A 10,430-nucleotide genomic window follows, 5' to 3' on the forward strand; every position below is an offset into this window, starting at 1 on the left:
ACCTTTATAACTTAATTTAGTTCTTAATAATAGTTTAAGTATTTTTATAATTTAGTTTTAGAAAAACAAAAGAAGAAAAGAGAGCGAAAATATAAAGAAAGTCGGAATTGGGCCTCTTCTTCAATTTCAAGCTATAGGCCCAAAAAATGGCCCAATCTTCCCTACGACCCAGTCCATTTTGAACTGGGTCGACCCAGTCCATAAACCAACACCCCTATTATCTTACAAACAACACAAAACAAAAGAAAGAAAGAAGAAAAAACCCTAAAAAACTAAGAAGTCATCCGCCCCCACCCCTCCTATCTTCTTCTTCTTCCTCAAGCTTCTCCACCTCCCATGGCTGCCCTTCCTCACGCCTCCACCACCTCAACACACACACACACACACACACGACATTCTCCATCGTCCCATCTACCCCAACACGAGCAGCCATGGCTGCTTTCTCCCCCCATTTCCCGTTGTCGAAACCAAATGACCATTGGAGTAGCTTCACGTCCGCCATTGTTGCTGCGTTTTCTTCCAGTCGTTGCAGCTGCTACTGCTGTTCCTTCGTCATCCATGGAGGGCCTTCTACTTCCATCTTCTCAACTTCAAGTCCAAGCGACCATGCTGCTCCGTTCTCCAAAACGCAGCAATGAGAGCTGCTCGAAACCAACCCAAAAACGAGCTCCATTGTCGCTCCGTCGTGTTGCTGCGTCGCTGCGTCTTCAGCTTCACCATTGCTGCTGCTGCTCACGTTTCTGCTCCAGCTGCTTCTCGCCGGGTCTGCCTTCGTCCTCTTCGTCGAGCTCAAGCTTGAGCTCGACATCCATGGACGCCGCTGTTTCTTCTTCATCGAAGCCCAACTCCATCGCGCTACTGCTGCTCCATTCCAGCTGCTTCTTGCTACGTTTTTCTTCATCTTTCACCTCAAATGATGCTTGTTTCTTTGTCGTCTTCAAGTCCGTTTATGCCCAAGTTCGTTGGTTTCGTTTAGAGTTCGTTCGATGTTCGTCGTTGGACATTCACGGTTAGTTATTCTAAGTTCTATTACGTCCATAATTTGTTTGATATTTTCAGATTTTGAATTAGCATAAGTTTGCTTTATTTTTCTTATTTTGTTTTAGATAAAAATTGTTAGTTTAGTTATATTGTTGTTAGATTTAAGTTGAAGATTTAATTTAATTATTTTCAGTTTGTTTTATTAATTTTAAGAGGATTTAGTTTTAATGTAGAAAGGTGTTAGTTTAAATCGTTTAAATCCGTTGTTTGTTGTTAATATAGATTTAATTCGTATTCATTTTTTGAAGTTGGTTTTAATTTAGTGATTTAATGTGAAGTTATGTTTTGGTTTTAATTTTTGGATCATGCATCTTTGTTATAAGTTTCGTTGGATTTAATTTAAGAAAGATTAGTTGATTATTTGAAGATTAGTGATTTGAATATGTTTATTTGTTTTGTTTAAGTTTAATTCAAAGTTTGAACAAATTTTGTTTGTTATTGTTATTGTATATTTTCATTCATGTTCATACTTTGTTTGGTTGATCTTGAATCCGAAATTTGTATAGTTTGATTTCTTGTTTACCATTTATGATTATTTCTTGAATTGGTCTCATAATCTTGTTTAAAGTTTAATATAAGAATTGTTTGTTGTAATGTTGTTAGTAGTTGATTTTAAGTTCAATATGATTGAAGTTAGAAATCTAAATATACTTGTTTGTTGTTGTTGTTTAAATCCGAAAATAGGTTTGTTGCTAAAATATTGTTCAATCAAATTTTAGTTGTTCTTTGTTGTTCAATTTGTGTTCATGTGATTTGTTGTTGAAATGTTGTTAAAATCGTGTTCATGTGATATTGTTGTTATGATGTTCATCCATGTTCATATTGTTGTTTGAACATTGTTAGAAATTGATCATATTGTCTATATTTTGGTTAAGTTTGATTAATTGATGTGTTATAGCTGATGGGTAGTTTGGTAAATTTGTAATACGTTCAGGGGTAGTTTGGTAATTTCAGTAAGGTCGGAAGGGGTAATTTAGGAATTGTACATTTTGAAATTGTTTATTTGAAGCATGGGGGACAAAATGAAATGGGGTGGGTTGTGATATGATTATTTAATATAAAGGGGGGACAAGATTTAAATTAAAGGGGAATCTTGCATTATTTTAATTAAAGCATGGGGGACAAAATATAATGGGGTGGTGTGATATGTTTATTTAATGTAATGGGGATGAGTGGAAAGATAATGGGTTGGGTAGAGAAAAAGTATTGATTTAATTGATTAAAAGATTTATGAGATGAGATTATATATATGGGAAGTCTTGAAGACAAATGAGGGAACAAGAATACAGAGAGAACAGAAAAGATACCAGAAAAAATACAGACACAGATAGAGAAAAAAACGGACAGAGAATAGAAGAGAGAAAAATTCCGAAAAATATTTAAGCTTTCAAAATAAAAATAAAAGCTAAAAAATCTACTGCTTTCTTTCTTTGTTTGAAATTAGTATTAATGGTTGTTGTTTCATTTAAAGCTTAAAGCTTTTGTTTTTGGGATTACTACTCCACCGGTTTGTACTGGGTTGTTACTGTTGCTGGGCAGTTGTTGATGTTGTACTGTTATTACTGCCGCTGATTCTCATCTTCATTTTCTTGCTTCCAATATCAGGTACATATCTGTAAATTCATGTCATGAAAAGCTTCAACATGACATATTAATGAAGTTCGGGAATTATAATTCTGTTTTCCATTCGTTCAAGTTCATTAGTTTAAAATTTGGTTTTGTTTCAGTTGATTAATATAGTAGTACGTTTGTCGTGATGAATATAAGATAATTGTTACCTCTTAAAGTTCGTATAAGTGTTGTAATAATATCACCTATTTCGGAATTTTCATTAAGTGAAGTCATGATTGAATTATCAAGGTAGGGAACATGACATAAAATGGGTCATTAATTACATCCCGTAATATTGTTAGCTAAATGTAAAGTAGAATGGAAGTATCAAGAAATTACATTATTAGTATATCTTGTAAAAAATCTGATTTTTGGTTTAGATTGATATAAGTTGTATGTTCATATATGGCATGATGATGAGTATATATATAATCATATATGGAAGGTGATTTGATATAGCTCGTTACGATGTTAGAGTGTTATGAATGTTTTAAGACGGACAATTGTGTTGCATGTAAGGCAATTTTATTCAATCGATTTGTATAATAATTCCCTTTCTTATCAACTTGATGTCTATCTACCATCATAAACAAATTAATCAAACGATTATAATTTTGGATTAAAAAACAATTAATGTAGAAGGTGATTAGATTTATAGATTATAACATTTTTTTAGCATTCGCTTCAAATAGAACAATGAAAATTCTTCAAAAATATCACTTCCTTACATCCATTCTTTCCCAATTTTTATACATAATTTGCATGTTGTCTATTTGGGTAGGCAAATATTGTATTCACTAAATGGTAGTATTAATCACATATTTATTTTTACTCCACAAATTCGAATGGTTTGAGGAATATAATTCATACGCGAAAAACATAAATTGCGACCAACGTCCAATAAATTGTAAATTCTTTTTAAGGAATTTAGAGGCTAATAGAATATTTATTTCTCATGATGTTCACATAAAAATACGTGGATATAATAAACAATTTGTAAACAAATTTATACTACCATCAAGAATATTTTTGTGATTAGGGATACGTTCGCGTAACCTAATTATATTTCTAAAGGCAATTCGGATTATGCGTTCGCGCAACTTCGATCGAATATTTAATAAAAGGGATTTCTCGGAGAATATCATTATTAATTTCATAAAAACCCGAGATGTGAGGTTCACTACTTAATTATACAAAAAGGGCGAATATTCTTGATTTTATTTAAAGCATAATTTCGAAAATAATTATTTTAATAAAAATATTATCTATATTATTGTGTACACGTGCGCGTGACACAACTCCGCATGTTTTAAAAAATATAATTTATAACACGAATATACGTACGCGTGATTCGATTCAAAGAAGGGACTTTAAATCTAAATAGAAGCGGTAACAATAAAATCATGTAATAAAAAATGTATTTAGCAAATCAAAATAATCAAGCCGAATATAACAGTTGAGCGACCGTGCTAGAACCACGGAACTCGGGAATGCCTAACACCTTCTCCCGGGTTAACAGAATTCCTTATCCGGATTTCTGGTGCGCAGACTGTAATACAGAGTCATTATTTTCCTCGATTCGGGATTAAAATAGGTGACTTGGGACACCCTAAATCTCCCAAGTGGCGACTCTGAAATAAAGAAATAAATCCTGTTTCGACTGTCCTTTAATTGGAAAAAACTCTCTTGCACCCACGCGGGCGCGGAAAAAGGAGGTGTGACACCTTTAACAATTTATTTTCTTAAACTCGGGTGTACATTTATGTGACCCAAATCCAAATCTCAACAGAGTCGAAATATGTCGGTAACCACGGGTACATTGATGTGACGTGGTTCGAGATATATTTTCACGATGTTGCAATTCTCGATAAAAATGGTCTATGATAAAAGCGGTTAAAAGTTAAAATTTGCACATATGTTCAACATGTATTGTATCAGATAATCAAGCCGAATATGACAGTTGAGCGACCGTGCTAGAACCACGGAACTCGGGAATGCCTAACACCTTCTCCCGGGTTAACAGAATTCCTTATCCGGATTTCTAGTGCGCAGACTATTAAACAGAGTCATTCTTTTCCTCGATTCGGGATTAAAACCGGTGACTTGAGATACCATAAATCTCCCAAGTGACGAATCTGAAACAAATAAATAAATCCCGTTTCGATTGTCCTTTAATTAGAAAAAACTCCCTTCCGAGCCCCTTTGCGGCGGCTCGGGTGAAAAAGGAAGTGTGACAGCTCTGGCGACTCTGCTGAGGACGAAAACCCAGAACCACTGGTTCAAGGTTAGAAATTCGAGTTTAGATAAATTGTTATTTTTGGTTTTATCTGATTTTGTTACATGTTTGGGCTCAATGTGCTAAATGATACTTTTACCGCTTTGATATTATGTGAACTGTATATAAACTGTGCCGAAACCCTTCTCTTCTTACCTCCGGGGAGAAGCTCGCTGGTCGAGACTCCCTATTTTGTTAGTGTCAATACTTGAAATAAGAAAGAGGTCGGATAAGTTACAAAGTCGGACGATCCCGCGGGTCCCCGGTACGTAGTCCCCTCCTCGACTCGAGTTGTCCGCTCGGGTACACAGTCTAGAACAAATGCCCAGGTTATGAACCTAGAATAACTCAGCTTCATGTCGGATCCCTAGTAGGAACATTTGTTTGCATCACGTGCATCTGACTTTGGAGGCTCAACACAGGGGTTGAGTCTGTCTAAGACAGGTGTACCAAAAAATAAAAATGACCATCCTGATGCATCTTACTTGCTACTACTTGTGCATTTATTTGATTCGGACTTGTGGGTTGACCGTCTTTTGAATATCAGGAATATTGTGCAGTTAAGAAAAAAGAAATAGCGGTTAGGGAATTAATTGTTTATTTTGGAAAAACCCAATGCCCAAATACTGTCGAAATTCTGCCGAAAATCTTGGAAAAAAAAATAAAGAAAAGAAAAATGTTTTATTTTATTTCACTCAAAAAAAAAATAATAAAAAAAAAGAGTCTTTTATTTTAAGTTTAGAAGAATAGGTTGGTCATTTTGGTGAAAAAAAAAATCTTCACTTTGTCTTGTTTTCAAAATAAAGAAAAAAAAAGAAAAAAAATAGTTTGTCTTGCCATGAAAAATGAAAATGAAAAAGAGTCTTGTTTTTAAAATATTTTTTTTATTTGTTTATGAAAATGCCAAAAATGAAAATAAAAAGATTCGTGCGTTGAACGTGGTTTTATTATTTGTTGCAAAAAAAATGTATATATATAAATCCAAAAAGTATTTTTCTTTATTTCCTTTCTAAAAAAGTTTTTTTTAGATCCCCAATTTTCAAAAAAGAAATCCAAAAAATGTTTTCCACTATTGATTTCTTTAGAAAGTCTTTTTAATTGTTTTTTTAAAAAAAAAAATAAAATAAAATAAAAATAATAATAAACATATTTTCTTTTAATTTCTTCCAAAAGAATCCAAAAAATATTTTCATTCTTCTTTCAAAATTGAAAAGAAAATTCAAAATTCAAAAATATTTTTAGAAGCATTTCCTTCATAAATTGAAAGTAAAATTCCAAAACATATTTTCTTTCTTCCTTAGAAGTTTTTCTTTCGAAATTCAAAAAAAATTTAAAAATCTTTTTCTTTAGAAATCGTTCTTTGCAAAAATGCTCCATTTCTTCTTTATAAGTCTTTCCTTCAAAAATAAAAAAAAAATAAAAAGTTAGTTCATTTACTTTATTCATGATCTTCCCGAACTACGCGGGTTTGATTCTCACCGGATGTGAGATACGTAGGCAACCCTCATCGGGTCTAACCTCCCTTTTTGCTAAAATAGCCAAAAACAAACAAACAAACAAATAAATAAAAAACATGTTAAAATTTTAATTTTTGTCATAAATAAGTCGGGCGATGTCCAACCTCCCCTTTTGCAAAAAAAAAAATGGCAAAATATATATATAATAAAATAATATATATATGTGTCAAATTTTAATTTCATCATAAAGAAGTTGGGTGACGCTGTTTTTTCAAGACATAGCCGAATGTTCCCAAAAGGGACGCCGGAAGGCTGACTTTGCATAAACGGCCACTTTTTGGGTCATGTTTAAGATTTGGTCCAGTTGACCCACACAGCCTTAAAAATCTTCGTCCCCGAGGCGTTGAAAGGCCGTGTTTACAATATTGAGTTTTCTATTTTGATAAACGACAAAAAGAGTCATAAATAAGTCGGGTGATGCTGTTTTTGTCAAAAATAGACGAATGTTCCCGAAAGGGACGCCGAAGGGCTGACTTTGCATAAACAGCCACCTTTGGGTCATTGTTTTAGATTTGGTCCAGTTGACCCGCACAGCCTTAAAAATCATCGTCCCTGAGGTGCTGAAGGGCGTGTTTGCAACACCAGGTTTTATTGTAATTTTTTTTAAAAAAAAACAAAGAGTCAGCGGTCAGGTAAATACTGTTTGGATTTTTTAGTCAAAAATAAGCCGAGCCAGCTTCGGCAGCGTCTTAAACCGTTCTTGCCGAAATAGCCTTAGAGTATCTTTCAGTTGTCGAAAGGCTATTTTCGTAAAAGAACGGACAAGTTTGTAAAGTGTCATAAAATAATCCTCACCCGGCCTCAAAATTCATGTGAAATTTGGAAGGGGCCACATTTGCAAAAATAACCGTTTGGTTGCATTTGTCAAACAGAGAAAGGGAGCTGGCCTTTTGTTTTTGAGTTAGTAAATCTTTTGATTAGAATATGTGGGTTGTTTGATTTTCGAGTTTGTAGGTCATCTTTAAACCTTTGAAACCCAGTTTGTTTTATTATGAAAATTGATAAAAAAAAAAAAATATTTCATTGTTGTTACCTTTCATTTTGGCCGAACTACGCAAGGTCTGATTCATGCGGGGTCATGATACGTAGGCAATTTCCATAAGATTCGACCACAACAAAAAAAGGGAAAAGAAAAAATGAAAAAAAGAGAAAAGAAAAAATGAAAAAAAATGAAAAAAAAATCGAAAAAAGAAAGAAAAAGGAAAAAAAAAAGAGAAAAAGAAAAAAAAAAGATCTTAATAATGAAGACCGATTGAGTCCATTCTAACCTGTTTTGTTTTGAATCGCAAGAAAGCTAAGGTGGTTGGTTTGTGGTAAGCCGGAAACACAAGATCCAGGAAACCCTGATTGTGATCCAAGACAATGACACCCAGAATATCGCGCAGAATCCTTTACCTGCACATCATGATACACACTTTGCGGGGATAAGGCTTGATAACAGAAGCACTCGAATCCTATCGGGGACTTGTTGACTAAAGTTGATGATATTGAAGTTGGCAATGGTCTGGGCAATACTGATGCGAAGCTCAGTGGCTAAGATGCCAGTTTTGATAAAGTGGGAGGACGCTCCGTTCCTTGGTTAGCAAGAGAGAAGCTTTTGGTGGCTTATTTTGTTGTCATTTCTGTTGTCCGGATTATTAGGGTTGTAATTCGGATATTGTCTTGTGTCAAACTTTCTTATCTTTCCATTTTGTCATAGCGGTTTGTTTAAGTTTTGTCCAGGTTGTTTTAGGATTTTATTCTAGTTTGTTTTTGTTTGTTTTGTTATTCAAACCATTTCACCGGTAGTCTAATGCAAAATCCGGTCTTTTATTATTTCCAGTCATATTTTTGTTTAGTCCTTTTATCATTTTTGTTCAGCGTCGATTCTCGTGACATGACATGCGCACACAGTTTGGGACTAATCTTAAAAGTTAATCATAAAACCCCGGAAAGGTGATCAGAACGTTTAAAGGAAATAAGGACGGTTTGAGATTATTCGGAGCTCGAGTCATGTGGAACTAGGGCAAGTAAAACACAAAGAAAACCGTTAAAAGCAAGATTCGCCAAATTGGCATGAGGGTCGTTCATGATAATGAGGGTGAGAGTGTCGCCCGAAGGTGCTTTAGAAATGACAAATGAAAAAGCAAATGTGTGAATATAATTGTCAAGTCCAGCACCCTCAGAAGAGGCTACAAATTGTGTTTGTTTGCACTTGACATGTTTTGAAGATTGGAATGACGAAGGCATTTTATTCTGCTATCTAAACACTTTATCCTTCGTTAACCCTTTTTCTTTCATACCCCTCATTCGGAATCAGTAGCAACGACTAGAAAACACAAGCGTGGCAGGTAACAAAAGAAAAAAAAGAAAGAAAAGAAAACAACAAAACGACAGAAGAGAAAGGAGAAATGAGAAAAAGAAAAGAAAAGAAAATAATAGGTAAATGGAAAAAAAAAGAGGAATTGGGAACTACGTTTGACCTGATTCCTCAAAGAGGATACGTAGGCGCTTCACGGCTCGGTCATAGGATGCATAATGGCCATAATGGTCATAGTGTGCATAGTGTAACATAGTATAACAAAAATAAAAATCCCCAAGCTAGAAACTGGGGCAAGAGTTGCGCTTGTTGTAAGCAAATATGGTTCCGAAGGTTGTAATTTTGAACCCCAAATTTATTTTGTTTTTGAGCCTTTAATACCTTTTATTTCTAGCCCTATCCAAAACCCCACATTACGGTCCAAAGAAATACTTTTTGACCAATCTCTGAAAGATGCCAAGTCATACAAACGGAAGTCGGGGATAACACCCCAATCCCCAACAGAGAAAAGGATCATGGATTGGACATGAATTGATAGCCGAAAAGAATCCCCAGCAGAAAGTGTCATATCGGCAACACTCCAAATCCCCAGCTGGAAAGTGATACAAATGAGAGAGTCTTATCAGTGAAAATCTTTATGGACACCATAAGGCGATGAAAGCTGAGAGAAAACCAAAATGAGAGAGGCTTGATAGTGAAAACCCTTCGGGCACTACAAGTCGAATAAGATTAAGAATCAGATGGGGAATCGCCAAGGGAAGATCTTGAAAGACGATTGACGGCAGAGGATAGGCCACATGTGCATGTCATGATTATTAGAGTCGGTATCTGCGTTTGATAGGCTTTTATTTATAGTTTCTCTTGTTAAAGAGTCATCTTTTTCCTTTGTCTTTTATTCGGTTCCCTTTTTGTTTATCTTTCTCCTTTCGTAGAAAAATTCCCCAGTAGAGTCTGTTTGGTCAGAACAAGTGAGAACTGACTTCAAAATCTGCCATCAACTTTCCAATTATGCAAGACCAGATCCGATTAGAACTTCGAAATGGTCTAAATTAAGAAGGAACAACGCGGAGAGCAATGAGCATGATTTGGGAAATTCATATGAGACTAAAAGGTCGGGGGAAATGCCAGTTCCACTTGCTACGCCGCAAAAAAAGAGGGATATCACCAACAGAAAAGGTCGCTTTCAGTGACACGAATAAACAGAGATTTGGAGTGTTATCCCCAACAGATCATCTCAATGAACATGCACGATCTTCAAGTTACATCGGCTGTCATGAAATGCGTAAGGTCAGATAAGGAGACCGGGAAAATGGTTAAGAGGTTTGGGAATGATGAATTGTCAAGAAGGGCGGAAGGTATCAGCCCAAGCTTCAAGATGGACAGACAACGCATAGATGGATAATGGTTGATGGCATCCCCAACAGGAGTATCACAACCAACCATCACATTTAAACTGACCAAATTTTCTTTGATTTGAAGCAGGGACAGGGAATGCTGCCGATGACAAAAAGATGCGCCACAAGAAAGATTGGCAAACTGGGGCAGGAAATTTTCGTTCATTTTGAGAATTTTCGGGAAAATATAACACAAGTTTGGTGAAAAGTGGTATCCCCAGCAGTTTTTCGGGGAAAGGCAAAACGAGTTTTAAGGGAGGTAGTCTTCGAAGGAAAAAGCTAACAAAATAATA

The 10,430-nt window shown here is 35.2% G+C and overlaps 1 long non-coding RNA gene across 1 annotated transcript; it reads left to right on the top strand.

Moving 5' to 3' along the window:
• The first annotated feature begins 245 nt into the window (after window positions 1-245).
• LOC142166316 (uncharacterized) lies at window positions 246-2,727 on the top strand. Its single transcript, XR_012696646.1, has 2 exons — window positions 246-1,009; window positions 2,647-2,727. It is a non-coding gene; the product is annotated as an uncharacterized LOC142166316 (long non-coding RNA).
• The last annotated feature ends 7,703 nt before the right edge of the window (window positions 2,728-10,430 follow it).

The sequence above is a fragment of the Nicotiana tabacum genome, chromosome 11 (assembly GCF_000715075.1).
Source record: "Nicotiana tabacum cultivar K326 chromosome 11, ASM71507v2, whole genome shotgun sequence".
Classification (NCBI taxonomy): domain Eukaryota; kingdom Viridiplantae; phylum Streptophyta; class Magnoliopsida; order Solanales; family Solanaceae; genus Nicotiana; species Nicotiana tabacum.